This window comes from Cydia splendana, chromosome 21 (assembly GCF_910591565.1).
Source record: "Cydia splendana chromosome 21, ilCydSple1.2, whole genome shotgun sequence".
Lineage (NCBI taxonomy): Eukaryota > Metazoa > Arthropoda > Insecta > Lepidoptera > Tortricidae > Cydia > Cydia splendana.
The window spans coordinates 13,443,654-13,457,042 of NC_085980.1; the positions used below are offsets into that span (position 1 = coordinate 13,443,654).

Genomic DNA, 13,389 nt, shown 5'->3' on the forward strand with positions numbered 1-13,389 from the left:
TGACGCGTTTTAAGAGACCACCGCCGTGCTCACTAGCGCCTATATATAGGATGTCCCTTATATTGTGATTATGAGAAATTAACAACGCATACCCCCTAAACATATTTTGTTTAGGTACCCCAAAACACTCTAGAAAAAAGTTTCAGGCCATTCCTGTAACTGTAACCCGTGCTGACTTTTACCCGATTTTCCCATACAAATAAATAAATAGGGACATTACTACACAAATTGACTAAGACCCATGGTAAGCTCAATAAGGCTTGTACAATATAAGCCTTATTGAGCTTGGATGGGTACTTAGACAACGATATACAGTGTGGAAAGATAAGTCGGGCCCTGGAGGGAACCGACCTTAAATCCTTAAGCTGGCTCATTTTACTTAAAGGAGACATTCCTTTATTTTTAAAAAGAAACAAAACTGCATTCAAAGATTTTCTAAAACTCGCTTGCCTCGCCCGGGACTCGAACCGACTAAAATATCCAAAAAATAAATACTCGCAATTGTATTCTACTAATCGATACAGTTACTGTTAATGATAACATTTCTCTAAGAAATATTAGGTCTTACACTCGTCTGTCATACAAAATATCCATAAAATCTAATATTTAGTACTCAAGATTTTTTTAGACAAGCCAAATTGAAGAAAATAAGAAAATCTTTGAATGCAGTTTTGTTTCTTTATAAAAATAAAGGAATGTCTCCTTTAAGTAAAATGAGCCAGCTTAAGAATTTAAGGTAGTTTCCCTCCAGGGCCCGACTTATCTTTCCACACTGTATATAATATACAGGGTGTCCCTAGCCATTGGACAAAGCCAAAATGTACATATGCATTAGGGTATTTAGAACCAGTATACAAAGTATCATAACAATCGGTGTAGCTGTTACGAAAAAATTAACAAATTACGATTTTTTTACTTTGGAGCAACCTGTATGTGTTAGTAGCTCCTGAGGTAATAAATAGTATGAAACCTTCTTCGATCGTTTTGATTATCTTTTTTATTTATGACATTAATAAGATTCTGACGTTTGACAAATGTCATCATTGCCGCACATTTTCAAACAAGTTGTCAAAAGCACTGCCAATGATTAATACAGTATGTTTCTTTTTGTTGTCGATTATTGGAAATAACTTTTGTTTGATAATTTATATTTTTAACTTTTGTTCTAATTAAAAAAATATTACCATTAGAGCATTTCTGAGAAGTAACCCTACGTGGGATTTCAGGGTTTGTCCAATGGCTAAGGTCACCCTGTATAAATATTTATAAATACTTTAATACATAGAAAACACCCATGACTCAGGAACAAATATCTGTGCTCATCACACGAATAAATGCCCTTACCAGGATTTGAACCTGGGGCCATGCATCGGCTTCATAGGCAGGGTCACTACCCCACTATTATAAAAAAAAATCTCGTTGCAAACCTAAAAACCAACTCTAACTGTTAGAGTTACACGAATGGCCTGATATTTTTGTTGAGTATTTTTGGGTAAAAAATATAATATATATGCTATGCTACTGAAAGTCTACTGTCTAACTGTCTAAATGTTGATATTTGACTTGACTTACCTACTTTGTACCATAAAATAAAATCAATGTCTATTATGTAAAATCATGCCATACGATTAAATAAATAAAAATACATTTTGGGGGTATGCGTTATTAATTTCTCAAAATCGCAATATAAGGGACACCCTAATACCAGTGTCAAAGAAAAATTGGCCTTTCACCTAAAGAATTTGCCCGAAATATAAACATTATTGCAAAGAGTTTCAAAGTCTACAGTATACCTATAGCATCAAATCCTCCATAGCCGGTTGATTGTGGTCGACCGGACGTGGTTAAGCGCCCTCTCCATTCCCAGAGTGTGTCACAAAATTTTACTTTTAGTTTGCTACGTACTACTAATAGTAATCTACTGTACTTCTACCAACAAAAAAAACTAAAAACCTTGCATTCCGAGGGAAACAGCATTACTATTTGATCGGACAATACATCAAAGTCTTGACTGGTCATTTTATTGTAACGTTTGATGTAATATTCTACTACGGTTCGAACTATACTTGGTCAAGCAGATCTTGTCAGTAGAAAAAGGCGGCAAATTTGAAAAATGTAGGCGCGAAGGGATATGGTCTCATAGAAAATTTGAATTTCGCGCCTTTTTCTACTGACAAGATTTGCTTGACCATCTATAGTTGGTTCCTTAATGCATTATCTAGGGGCTTGTTTGCAGATGCAGATGCAAGACACAGTTCACCACAATTAGTTGTTGTTAGGATTTGTTTCAAATCAATTTGTACCTAATATTGAAATAAAAAAAAAGATTAAAAAGGAAGAAGAGATAAACATATAGTAGACTTAAATTAAAAAGCATAAAAACTTACAGGAGATTTCTCTACGCAACGGTCGCTTACTCCAGAGGTACTTGAACTTGATGACAAGCTTGGCACCATCAAATCACCATTAATTGAATCTGTATCTTCAGATGCAGTGTCCTGCAAAAACAAATGGGCAAGTACGAGTTAGACCTAATAATATACTGCGCCAGGTACTACACTCTGAGGCATAAGAGTTCTTTTTGTACCTTTTTGGTACGGAACCCTAAGAATAGACGAGTGTACGTTTTCAGCTTCTCTATGACCATTCCCATCCTCAACACAAGTAGCTGGTCATCATGAGACCCTCATTTAAGTAGTGAGTGGTGTCAGGCGTGTCTCACTCCGCGATTTCGTCGCTTTGCTACAGGTAGCTAAAAGTACATCCGTTCGGCCCCAATTTTGGGGTTTGCCATAAGCCGCGCGTGGCGCTGTCGCTACCTAGCGGCCATATCTGTGCTGATCATAACAGACGCGTTATGTTAGAGAGTGATTCTTCTGTACTTAGTACTATTATTTATTCTGTGGTGAGAAAATGATACCAACGACATATGTAACTTCGTATAAGATGAATAAAGTCTAAGAAAAAAACGTGCCTCGGAAATCAAGAAAAAGTCCTTCTCGGATAGATGGCGCACACACCTTTAGCCTATGCTCGGCTAGATGGCGTGACGACACCGTTCCATATTTAACAATTTTAACACATAGATATCAGTGAATGAACATGGGTCAAAATGATATAAAAATAATAAAATCATTTCTCCATATACATAAATATAAATCTTTTTGATAATTTTATACATTTTCATTTTGAGTTTTAGTCGGGTGTTGATAGATGGCAGTAAATTTACTGTGACTACAAAATTTACTATGACAGGACCCCTCTATACTATCTATTCTCTTTGATGATACTAAAACGAATAGAAACCAAAATTTGAAATTCTTAGCTTCAATACTGACTAAAATCCTGTCACTAGTTTCAATGAACGCTGAATATCATGGAGATGACTGCTCTTACTTCCACTAAACATAGCTGACAACCGTCTCCGGTAGGTACATTCAATTTAAAAAATCAGACAAATCTGTTCACTCGCTTGGGTGCTATGATGCCACAGCGAGATACACAAAAATACATGACTGTTAAACTTATAAGATCAAAAATCCGAGTAAGGGTGAGCATCCACCAGAGATATGCGAACCTGTGTTTCCATCCATACAAAGTGACACAGTGTGCCAGGTGTCAGTGTCAGATATATGAAAACACAGCTTCTCACATGGTGCCTTATCTGTAACTATGCGGCCTGACATACATACAGTACAGTCGTTAGAAATACATGCACGGACAAAGTGCCCAAAAATATGTCAACACGCCTTAATAAAGTAGTTGCATAAGGTTGCTCAGAGGTTTTTGAACCTTTGGGATCGTACTTATACATATGAACCTGATAATACAAGTATATTTCATTGACTTGGAACCCCCAATGCGCGAGTCGGACTCGTCCTTAGCAGGTTTTTTTATAACACACAGGCCTCTTTATAGAATGCCTCTATGCAGATCATTTCAACACGGCAAAATAACACTCGAGTAGGTTTACTTTACTTACATGGATTATTTGATGTAGTTTCTCGAGCCCAGTCTTGAATAATATTCTCTCCTTTATATTTGGAATCAACTCTTTCAGCTCGGGATCCTGAATTTTTTCCATAAGTTTAAAACTTATGCCATTATCTGAAAGATAAAACAAGCGAAGCCATTTTAGTTAGGTACTTACTTAGATAAATAGTGTAGGACTTTCTTAAGTTGAGTTTCGTAGAATTAAATTTCCTGTTTTGTAAACCCCAAAAGACGCACAAAATGGCGGCCAAATAGACTAGCGGTTGGCGGTTGGTGTGACAAATCACTTTTTGCATGGCAAATTCTTGTGGACAAAACTCTTATGATTCCGCTATACAAAATTATAATACTATAGGAAAATAAGCTTTATGCAGTGAAGAAACATGATCGTCATGAAGTCATGACATCTCGGGCATGACAAGTTTAATCCAGAATTTGTACATTTGAGACTAAGTAAAATCAAGTAAAATTAAACTCAAAAAAGGACCCTGCATTATAAAAAAGAGAATTGAAATAGGTACCTACAATACATTGATCACTCTTAATAAATAATTAGGTAAATACGGTATAATGATGCAATATAATATATGCAAGACTTACCAGCAAAATTATTGATGGTGCTTTTCGATAAACCCCATTCTTCCAAATACTGGAGTCCTAAACTTAGGCTGTCTTCATCTTCTTCAGATGCCATTTTCACGCACAGTAAAACACTCCTCTTTTACTTTAAAAGATTATTACAGACAAAATACGGACAGTAATACGACAGAACTCGTACCAACGCGGATGCAAAATGGCCGTTGTCGACTTGTCGCTGACTGGCGTCTGCGCGTCTGCGCCAGCGCCGCCAATGTTGCCAGGGTAGCCCCAAATTGCACGACTTCACCCGAAAAAAATCACTTTAGGGTCAGACCAAATGAGCTTTGCAAAATCGTTTAAATATTCGTTGTGTTTTGTGATGAACGGGAAAAACATGGTGAAACCTTACAAAACCGGCGTGCAGGAGTTATTTTCCCGCATGAGGAATAATTTTACACTAGTAAAAAATCAGCACGCAGCGATTCAAGCTCAAAAACGACAATGTTTACAAAATTTGTAGTTGATGACGGGTAAGTGGAATGAAACATCTTAATACTTGCACCATATGTAGATAATATAATATTGGTTTAGTTAGATTAAGGTTTCACAGCAAATTGAACACACCTAATAGGTGTAGGCATACTTATCTTATGAACTTCCTCTAACATTTCGAGAAACTCATTGGTACGAGCTGTGTTTCGAGCTCGAACCCATAATCTCCATGCGTATGCTTACGGCATGGGTACCTACTAGTTAAAGCTTAAATTTATTTTGAATGTATGTTTATTGTTTTAATGGTTTATTTCGTTTTTCCGAAAATCGAAGTTCGCAAATTGCGGGCAATTTCTCTATCAATATAATTACGCCTTAATGGGATTAAAAGAGAAAGATGCCCGCAATTTGCCAACTTCGGCGTTTGCGGTAGGCCCTCTGTACCTATTTACCATTTTTGGTATTATACATAATTTATACATAAATTTATTAAATACATGTTCGCATCACTTTGACTTATATTAGAATAGGTAGGTTAAAGAACTCTTCCTAACTATAATATACTATAATATATAACATTTTTAATTTATTCTTAAAGCCCGCGGTGGTAGCTGCTTTTCTAATACTATCGAGCAAGCGATTGTACACATTTGGCGAGTCACATGTCACATGCCAAATGTCACATTCTCCCAATATTATTTATCAACATTAGTAGATGTAAGTATACATATTATTAGTGACATTTATTGTTGGAATTAAATTTATTTAACCATAATTAATTAATTAATTAATAGGCCTGACTCTAGTAGTAGTTAATATTTTCACTTTACACTACTTTATCTGCAGTATTGCGGGATAATAATAAGCGGTGTAGATACCTAGCACTGGCAACACTGCTGGGCGGGGCGGGAATCGGGAATGAGCGTGAGTATTGTCCCGTGTGCGCACGCTTGTTAACATATCTCGCCATTTCACTCATTCACTCGCGGCCAACGCATTACTAAAGTCAAATTTGTATAATTTACAAAACATTTTGGGTTAATTTTAATAGTCTACTTTGGTAAGTAGGTACCTAATTGCGCAATACACATTATACAGTTACAATTTCCAGTAAATACCTACACATATATAGAATCCAAATATTCCAAATGCTCTTTTAATAGCTTCTTCGAGTTTGTCTATTAGGTATATATTAGGTATAAATAAATAAATACTTATTACGAAAGCGACTGCTATCTGACCTTCCAACTCACAGGGGAAACTAGGCCTTATCGGTATTAGGTCCGGTTTCCTTACGATGTTTTTCTTCACCGAAAAGCAATTTACACGGCCAGCTGGGTAGGTATGCTTATTCTATTTTAAGCTTTTTGTCTAGTCTAGACCATCATTCAAGCTTTCTAATATTAATAATAAAGACTCGGCCGTAATTCGGTAACAATTTATCTTCACCTTCATGCCAAAATTTCGTACAACTAATGGAAATTTAATAAGAGGGCCCGTTACAAATTTAAGCGCTTAATATTAGAGCTACCAAGGAAAGAGGGTAGGGCAGGATGCCCCGGTTGTGGCCACTGTGTCGGTTTTGGCCATTTTCAACTATATTACTTAACCCTTTTCTTGGCAAGGACAAAATATCTTCAATGCTGTTTTTTTCTTAGTTTTTTGTCACCTTTTAGGCTTACTCAGCAACTAAAAAATACGGAAAAAAATCCATAGCTTTTCAGTTTCTTAAAAACGTATGTATCATATTTGATACAATGCAATGTCCTCGATGAAGTAGTTATGTATTTTGTAGAAAACAAATGTGGTTTTCGATATAAATAATACTACATCTTAGTTAACAGAAATCATCGTTTATCACTACTACGAGTATAAGGCAATTTAAGGTACCAGGTGGCCATTAAATCTTCAAAATACACGAAAATCGTCTATTGCCTAATCACCAGGCATTAAAATTTTCACATCGTGAAACTCCAACAAACATAACAAAAAGTCCTTACGTGCAAATGTAAAGCTAAACTAATAAATATTTTGAAAGACAAAACGATTGTAGAAGGGCATATTTCGCCATAAACATTTTTTTCCGCGGAACGGTCTGCGGCGTAGCAGCGTAGGCCTGATAGGCATATAATGATAAAACAATACTTAAATAGCTTCAAAGATCGAAATAACTAATAAAAATATAAAGGTTAAATATTTTATTACTACACGTTTTCGCCAAACCTTTAAAATGTAAAAACAATCAAAAATAAAAATAATTAAAAGCTTTTATTTAGTTTCACCTGACCGTTGTCTGTCTGTCTGTCGGTCTGTAATCAAATCTTGCAAGTTAAATTTGATCCACTTTCCGGTTTCCGATTGAGCTGAAATTTTGCATGCATGTATAAATCGGATGACAATGCAATATTATGGTACCAACGAGCTGATCTGATGATGGAGACAGGAGGTGGCCATAGGAACTCTGTGATGAAACAACGCAACCTAATTGTGTTAGGGGTTTTTAGAATTGTCTCGATGAGTATTAGTTGTCTGTCGTAAAAAAAGTATAGTCAGCGATAAAAGCTTTTACCAAAAATGAAATTTTTGCCAAAAACTTATTTATGTAAATCTATTTTGACGACAACGTTGGACGTGAAATTTTTATGTGTTCTAAGTTTTAAAATTAACTTTTAAATCTTTACACAATGATAGATAATAAATGACATTAAACGCAAAATATGCGAAAATATATTGAAATGAAATCTAAGAAATAAGTGGTACACATACGGGACGTAACGACATGTATTGTTTCGGTGGCGCCATGTTGACGATTCCTAATTACATAATTGACACTGACATTATTTTTTGTTTAAATATAGGAGGGTAGATTAACATATGGAATAACTTATTAAGTAGTAAAATGAAGTTGTTAGATTTTTTTACCTCACGTATCACGGGTGTTACGTTGCCAAGAAAAGGGTTAAGGTATAGACAAATTTACAAGTCTATGGTTTATCACTACATAGTATAAAACGAAGTCGCTTCCCTCTGTCTGTCTGTCCCTATGTATGCTTTAGAGCTGGGTCGTTTCGAGTTTTTCCGTGAAACGAAACGTAACCGTTTTTTTAATCACGTAACTGTAGGGTTACCATCAGTTTGTCACTGACATAAACGCCGTCGAGAACGTAATTTACTTTCTATACATCCCGTTTGCACAAATATGCGAGTGCGAGTGAGATGTATAGAAAGATTAGAAAGTAAATTACGTTCTCGACGGCGTTTATGTCAGTGACAAACTGATGGGTTTTCAAAAACAGTTTCTAAAATAACTGGATTCCCTGTGTGTGTCGAACGAAACGAAACGAAATCGCATTGAACTAACAAATAAAACGTACAACACGCAATTCACATTTCATAAAAACCTAATCTGCATCGTCTCACAAATGTCTAATATAACTTGACCCCTAACTTCAGTACTTTATAAAGATAAATCGATAGGTCACACATAAAATGGCCCTCAATTCGTGATGCTAGCGAGTGTTCGTTAAGCGCCGTGAATCATTTTTAACGTTATTCAACTGACGCTACTTCCTTTAATTTTACGCATTAAAAGATTCCTTAATTTAAACTCTAATGCTTATAAAATAAAGCACTTATTTGTCTAACGAACATTGAAGTTTTTGAATATGCCTGGTAAAAAGCGCGCGCTAGCGTTTACCTGAACAAAGCTCAATCCGTTTCGTTTCGTTTTTATCTCTATCTCGCTCTTTCGTTAGCCGATAACCTATATCTGTCCCTGCTCATTGGAAAACGAATAAAACAGTTTTAGAGCTGCGTTTTGCTTTGCGATAGTTGCGTCCGTTATGCGCGACTATGTTATCGTATGTCGCCCCCTCTTTGTCATCGTTTTTAGGGTTCCGTTCCCAAAGGGTAAAACGGGACCCTATTACTAAGACTCCGCTGTCCGTCCGTCCGTCCGTCTGTCACCAGGCTGTATCTCACGAACCGTGATAGTTGAAATTTTCACAGATGATGTATTTCTGTTGCCGCTATAACAACAAATACTAAAAACAGAATAAAATAAAGATTTCAGTGGGGCTCCCATATAGACTGGTCTTATTTTTGTAAAATTCGACTTCGACTGGCTAATCAACTTGACCGTCCGACGATAGCATAGTATCCGAAAAAAAATCGGGCAAGTGCGAGTCGGACTCGCGCACGAAGGGTTCCGTACCATATAAAAAAAAAAACAAAAAAAAAGCAAAAAAAAACGGTCACCCATCCAAGTACTGACCACTCCCGACGTTGCTTAACTTTGGTCAAAAATCACGTTTGTTGTATGGGAGCCCCATTTAAATCTTTATTTTATTCTGTTTTTAGTATTTGTTGTTATAGCGGCAACAGAAATACATCATCTGTGAAAATTTCAACTGTCTAGCTATCACGGTTCGTGAGATACAGCCTGGTGACAGACGGACGGACGGACGGACAGCGGAGTCTTAGTAATAGGGTCCCGTTTTACCCTTTGGGAACGGAACCCTAAAAACGATGACAAAGAGGGGGCGACATACGATAACATATTCGCGCATAACGGACGCAACTATCGCAAAGCAAAACGCAGCTCTAAAACTGTTTTATTCGTTTTCCAATGAGCAGGGACAGATATAGGTTATCGGCTATCACGGTTTGTGAGATACAGCCTGGTGACAGACGAACGGACAGCGAAGTCTTAGTAATAGGGTCCCGTTTTACCCTTTGGGTACGGAACCCTAAAAATATGCTCTTAACCGTCCGCGGGAACCTTACTATCCTATATAATATATAAGGGGTGGAAGAAAGAATTGATTTCAGAGCCATCTAACGGAATATTTCGGCATTATTTCCTAATTCTCTTGATGGGACAACGTAGCCTAATAAAGTAGTTAGCTCTAAAAAAATGTAGATGGCAGTGTAGTCATAATTTTTGTAGAAAGTTGTGAATGCGCTGCGCGGGGCGTGCGTCGCTAAAAAAACCCGGACGGTTGACAGGAAAACAGTCTCGCGGGCCGGACGGTTGAGTGGTTACTTTTTGGCAACCGGGTTTTTGAAGTGAAAACTTCTTTAGCGGCGCTAAGCACTTTTTGAGGTGGGGAAAAAATGATAAACTCGGGACAGCGTAACGCGTAACGCGTAAGGCGTCTAGTCTCTTTCTACCGCACGGCGAAAATGTATGCCTGAGCCTGCTGTTTCATGTAGGCGGCGCAGGGCGCTTGCGTGACTTATGTCATGTGTGACGGACAATGTTATTCACCAAAGAACTTTAGTCATAACGTATCATAATCAGGTCAATTATTTAAAACTGGACTTTTATATTAAGCAATAAAGCTCAATTTTCTAATCTTGTACGGGCTGAAATACGAAAATCTCACAGTTACATTCAACTTTATATCACTCCAATATAATTCAATAATTCAATAAAGTCTCATCTTGATGAAATCGCTAATAAAAGGGAACTCTAGTATTGGTGAATAAAACTCAAAATATCATGACCAAATATATTTAGATGCGAGGTCTGCAAGGTAACTTTACAATTTCTATTCGAATTTTAAACAATTAACGCTACAAATTTAAGTTCACTGGCCAGCAATTTCGGAACTAAAGTTTTTCAATAGAAAGGAGGATGGGTCAATTATACATAGGTAGTGCTGCAAACATTTTGGACTAGTTATTGAGTTTTCACTTCTGTCGGCACTCCCGGAGTGCAACCCGTTGTTTTTTTTAACCTAATTAGACCCCGCTGAATCCGAATTTGCCAGTTGTTTGATCGAATTCTTGACCGGAAGTGAGATATTTGACTTTAAAGGTCCCTGTTTTTAGTTTTTCGTAAACGGTGGCTCATAGCCAAAAATGTTCTATTAGATAAGTAATCTGCATAAAATTGCCTACAAGAAAGATTCCGTTAAATTTTTCGCTAGGAACAATATTTAAAGAGATATTAACGCGGGAAAGTTAATTATAAATCTGGTTATTTACTAAAGTAATAGTTTAGTAAGTTTTACTTATACAGTTTGGTAAGTTTACCAAACTGGTTTGCTAAAATTGTCAAGGGGATTTAGTATTATTTACTAAAGTAATAGTTTTGTAAGTTTTACTTATACAGTTTGGTAAGTTTACCAAACTGGTTTGCTAAAATTGTCAAGGGGATTTAGTATTATTTACTAAAGTAATAGTTTTGTAAGTTTTACTTATACAGTTTGGTAAGTTTACCAAACTGGTTTGCTAAAATTGCCAAGGGGATTTAGTATTATTTACTAAAGTAATAGTTTTGTAAGTTTTACTTATACAGTTTGGTAAGTTTACCTAACTGATTTGCTAAAATTCTCAAGGAGATTTAGTATTATTTACTAAAGTAATAGTTTTGTAAGGTTTACTTATACAGTTTGGTAAGTTTACCAAACTGTTTTGCTAAAATTCTCAAAGAGATTTGGTATTTTTTACTAAAGTAATAGTTTTGTAAGTTTTACTTATACAGTTTGGTAAGTTTACCAAACTGGTTTGCTAAAATTCTCAAGGAGATTTAGTATTATTTACTAAAGTAATAGTTTTGTAAGGTTTACTTATACAGTTTGGTAAGTTTACCAAACTGTTTTCCTAAAATTCTCAAAGAGATTTGGTATTTTTTACTAAAGTAATAGTTTTGTAATTTTCACTTATACAGTTTGGTAAGTTTACCAAACTGGTTTGCTAAAATTCTCAAGGAGATTTGGTATTTTTTACTAAAGTAATAGTTTTGTAAGTTTCACTTATACAGTTTGGTAAGTTTACCAAACTGGTTTGCTAAAATTCTCAAGGAGATTTGGTATTTTTTACTAAAATAATAGTTTTGTAAGTTTTACTTATACAGTTTGGTAAGTTTACCAAACTGGTTAGCTAAAATTCTCAAAGAGATTTAGTATTATTTACTAAAGTAATAGTTTGTAAGTTTTACTTATACAGTTTGGTAAGTTTAACATTTGTGTTTGCTAATATCTACAAAGAAATTTAGTATTATTTACTAAACTTACAGTTTTGTAAATATTACGTAATTAGTTCGGTAAGTATTACGTATTTTGTGTGCAAAATGTACAAACAGATTTTGTATTATTTACTAAACTAGAAGTTTTGTAGAGTGTACTCCTATAGTTTGGTAAGTTTTAGATATCGTGTAGCTGAAATTTACAAAAGTACTTGTTTAAGACGGCAACCCAAGTATGTTTCGTAACTTCAATCTTGCAGGTTTTGTGATATTAACTATAATTCTACTAAATTTTACAAAACTGAAATCAACCAATAAAAATTTCGTAAAATCAACCAAGGCATTTTTTCAGTGCAGATTCCAATGCATTTTGATAGAACAATCCTGCATTTAAAACACTACAAAACCAAGCCTTTAAGTATAAAATATTTCGTCTTTATAATTCTCCAAAGGTTTTCCTTTGAGAACAGACCGACAAAAGAGTTCGTCCATTGCATTCCTTTAATGACTTCCCTACACGAAACCACAACGAAACCACAGATCATATAATACTTGCATTTCCCAATAAGACTCACATAATCACAGATTCCAATGCATTTTGGACCTTAACAAAACATGACTTAGTTTAGAAATGTGTGTGTAAAAATGGTGCGACTTGGAAAATATCTCAATTTTATTTAGCTTCTTTTCTAGTTAAAGGATTAAAGGGGAAATTGGTATAGTCAGAGATAATGTAACGATGAAGACTGTTAAACGTGTGTCCTTGTTGCTGTTATACAAAAAAATAAACTTCAACGGGACCTTTACATAAGGTGTCTAAGGAAATTGACAGCTAGATCGGCAGCAATGACAATAATCGTCGAAAAAATAATATGAATAGTTTAGTTCAGATCACTTGTTTAAAGAATAATGGCATCTGTTACTGTGGCACTTATACATATTTTATTATGATTTTTTTAATTTACGTACGTCTATTTCAACAATATCAAAAATGTGGTCGTAGACTAGAGGATGGCGTTGTATGTTGGACAATGATTGCTCAAGGGGCCCACTGATTACCAGTTTGCCGGACGATATCGGCCAGTCAGTTAAACGCAAAATTTTACAGTTCCGAATAACTGACTGGCTGATATCGTCCGGCAAACTGGTAATCTGTGGGCCTCTTTAGTAAAGCGATAGCTATACTTTACAAATAGCCACGATGTACTTATTGCCGGGTGTTTACTAAAGAATGATTAAACGCGTTTCAAGATTAATTGTTCATTAACTGTAGACATTAGCTTACCTACTGCATAATAAGCCACCAATATTACACTTTAAGCAACATTAACGAGCAACCAAAAAAATATCAT

The 13,389-nt window shown here is 35.6% G+C and overlaps 1 protein-coding gene across 1 annotated transcript in view; it reads right to left on the reverse strand.

The window, feature by feature from the left end:
• Positions 1-1,254: 1,254 nt before the first annotated feature.
• Positions 1,255-13,389, reverse strand: part of LOC134801050 (uncharacterized) — a 230,117-nt gene continuing 217,982 nt past the window's right edge. Inside the window, exon 7 of the mRNA XM_063773577.1 lies at positions 1,255-1,356. The gene's annotated coding sequence lies outside the window, so the exon portion shown is untranslated. The remainder of the gene's footprint in view (positions 1,357-13,389) is intronic.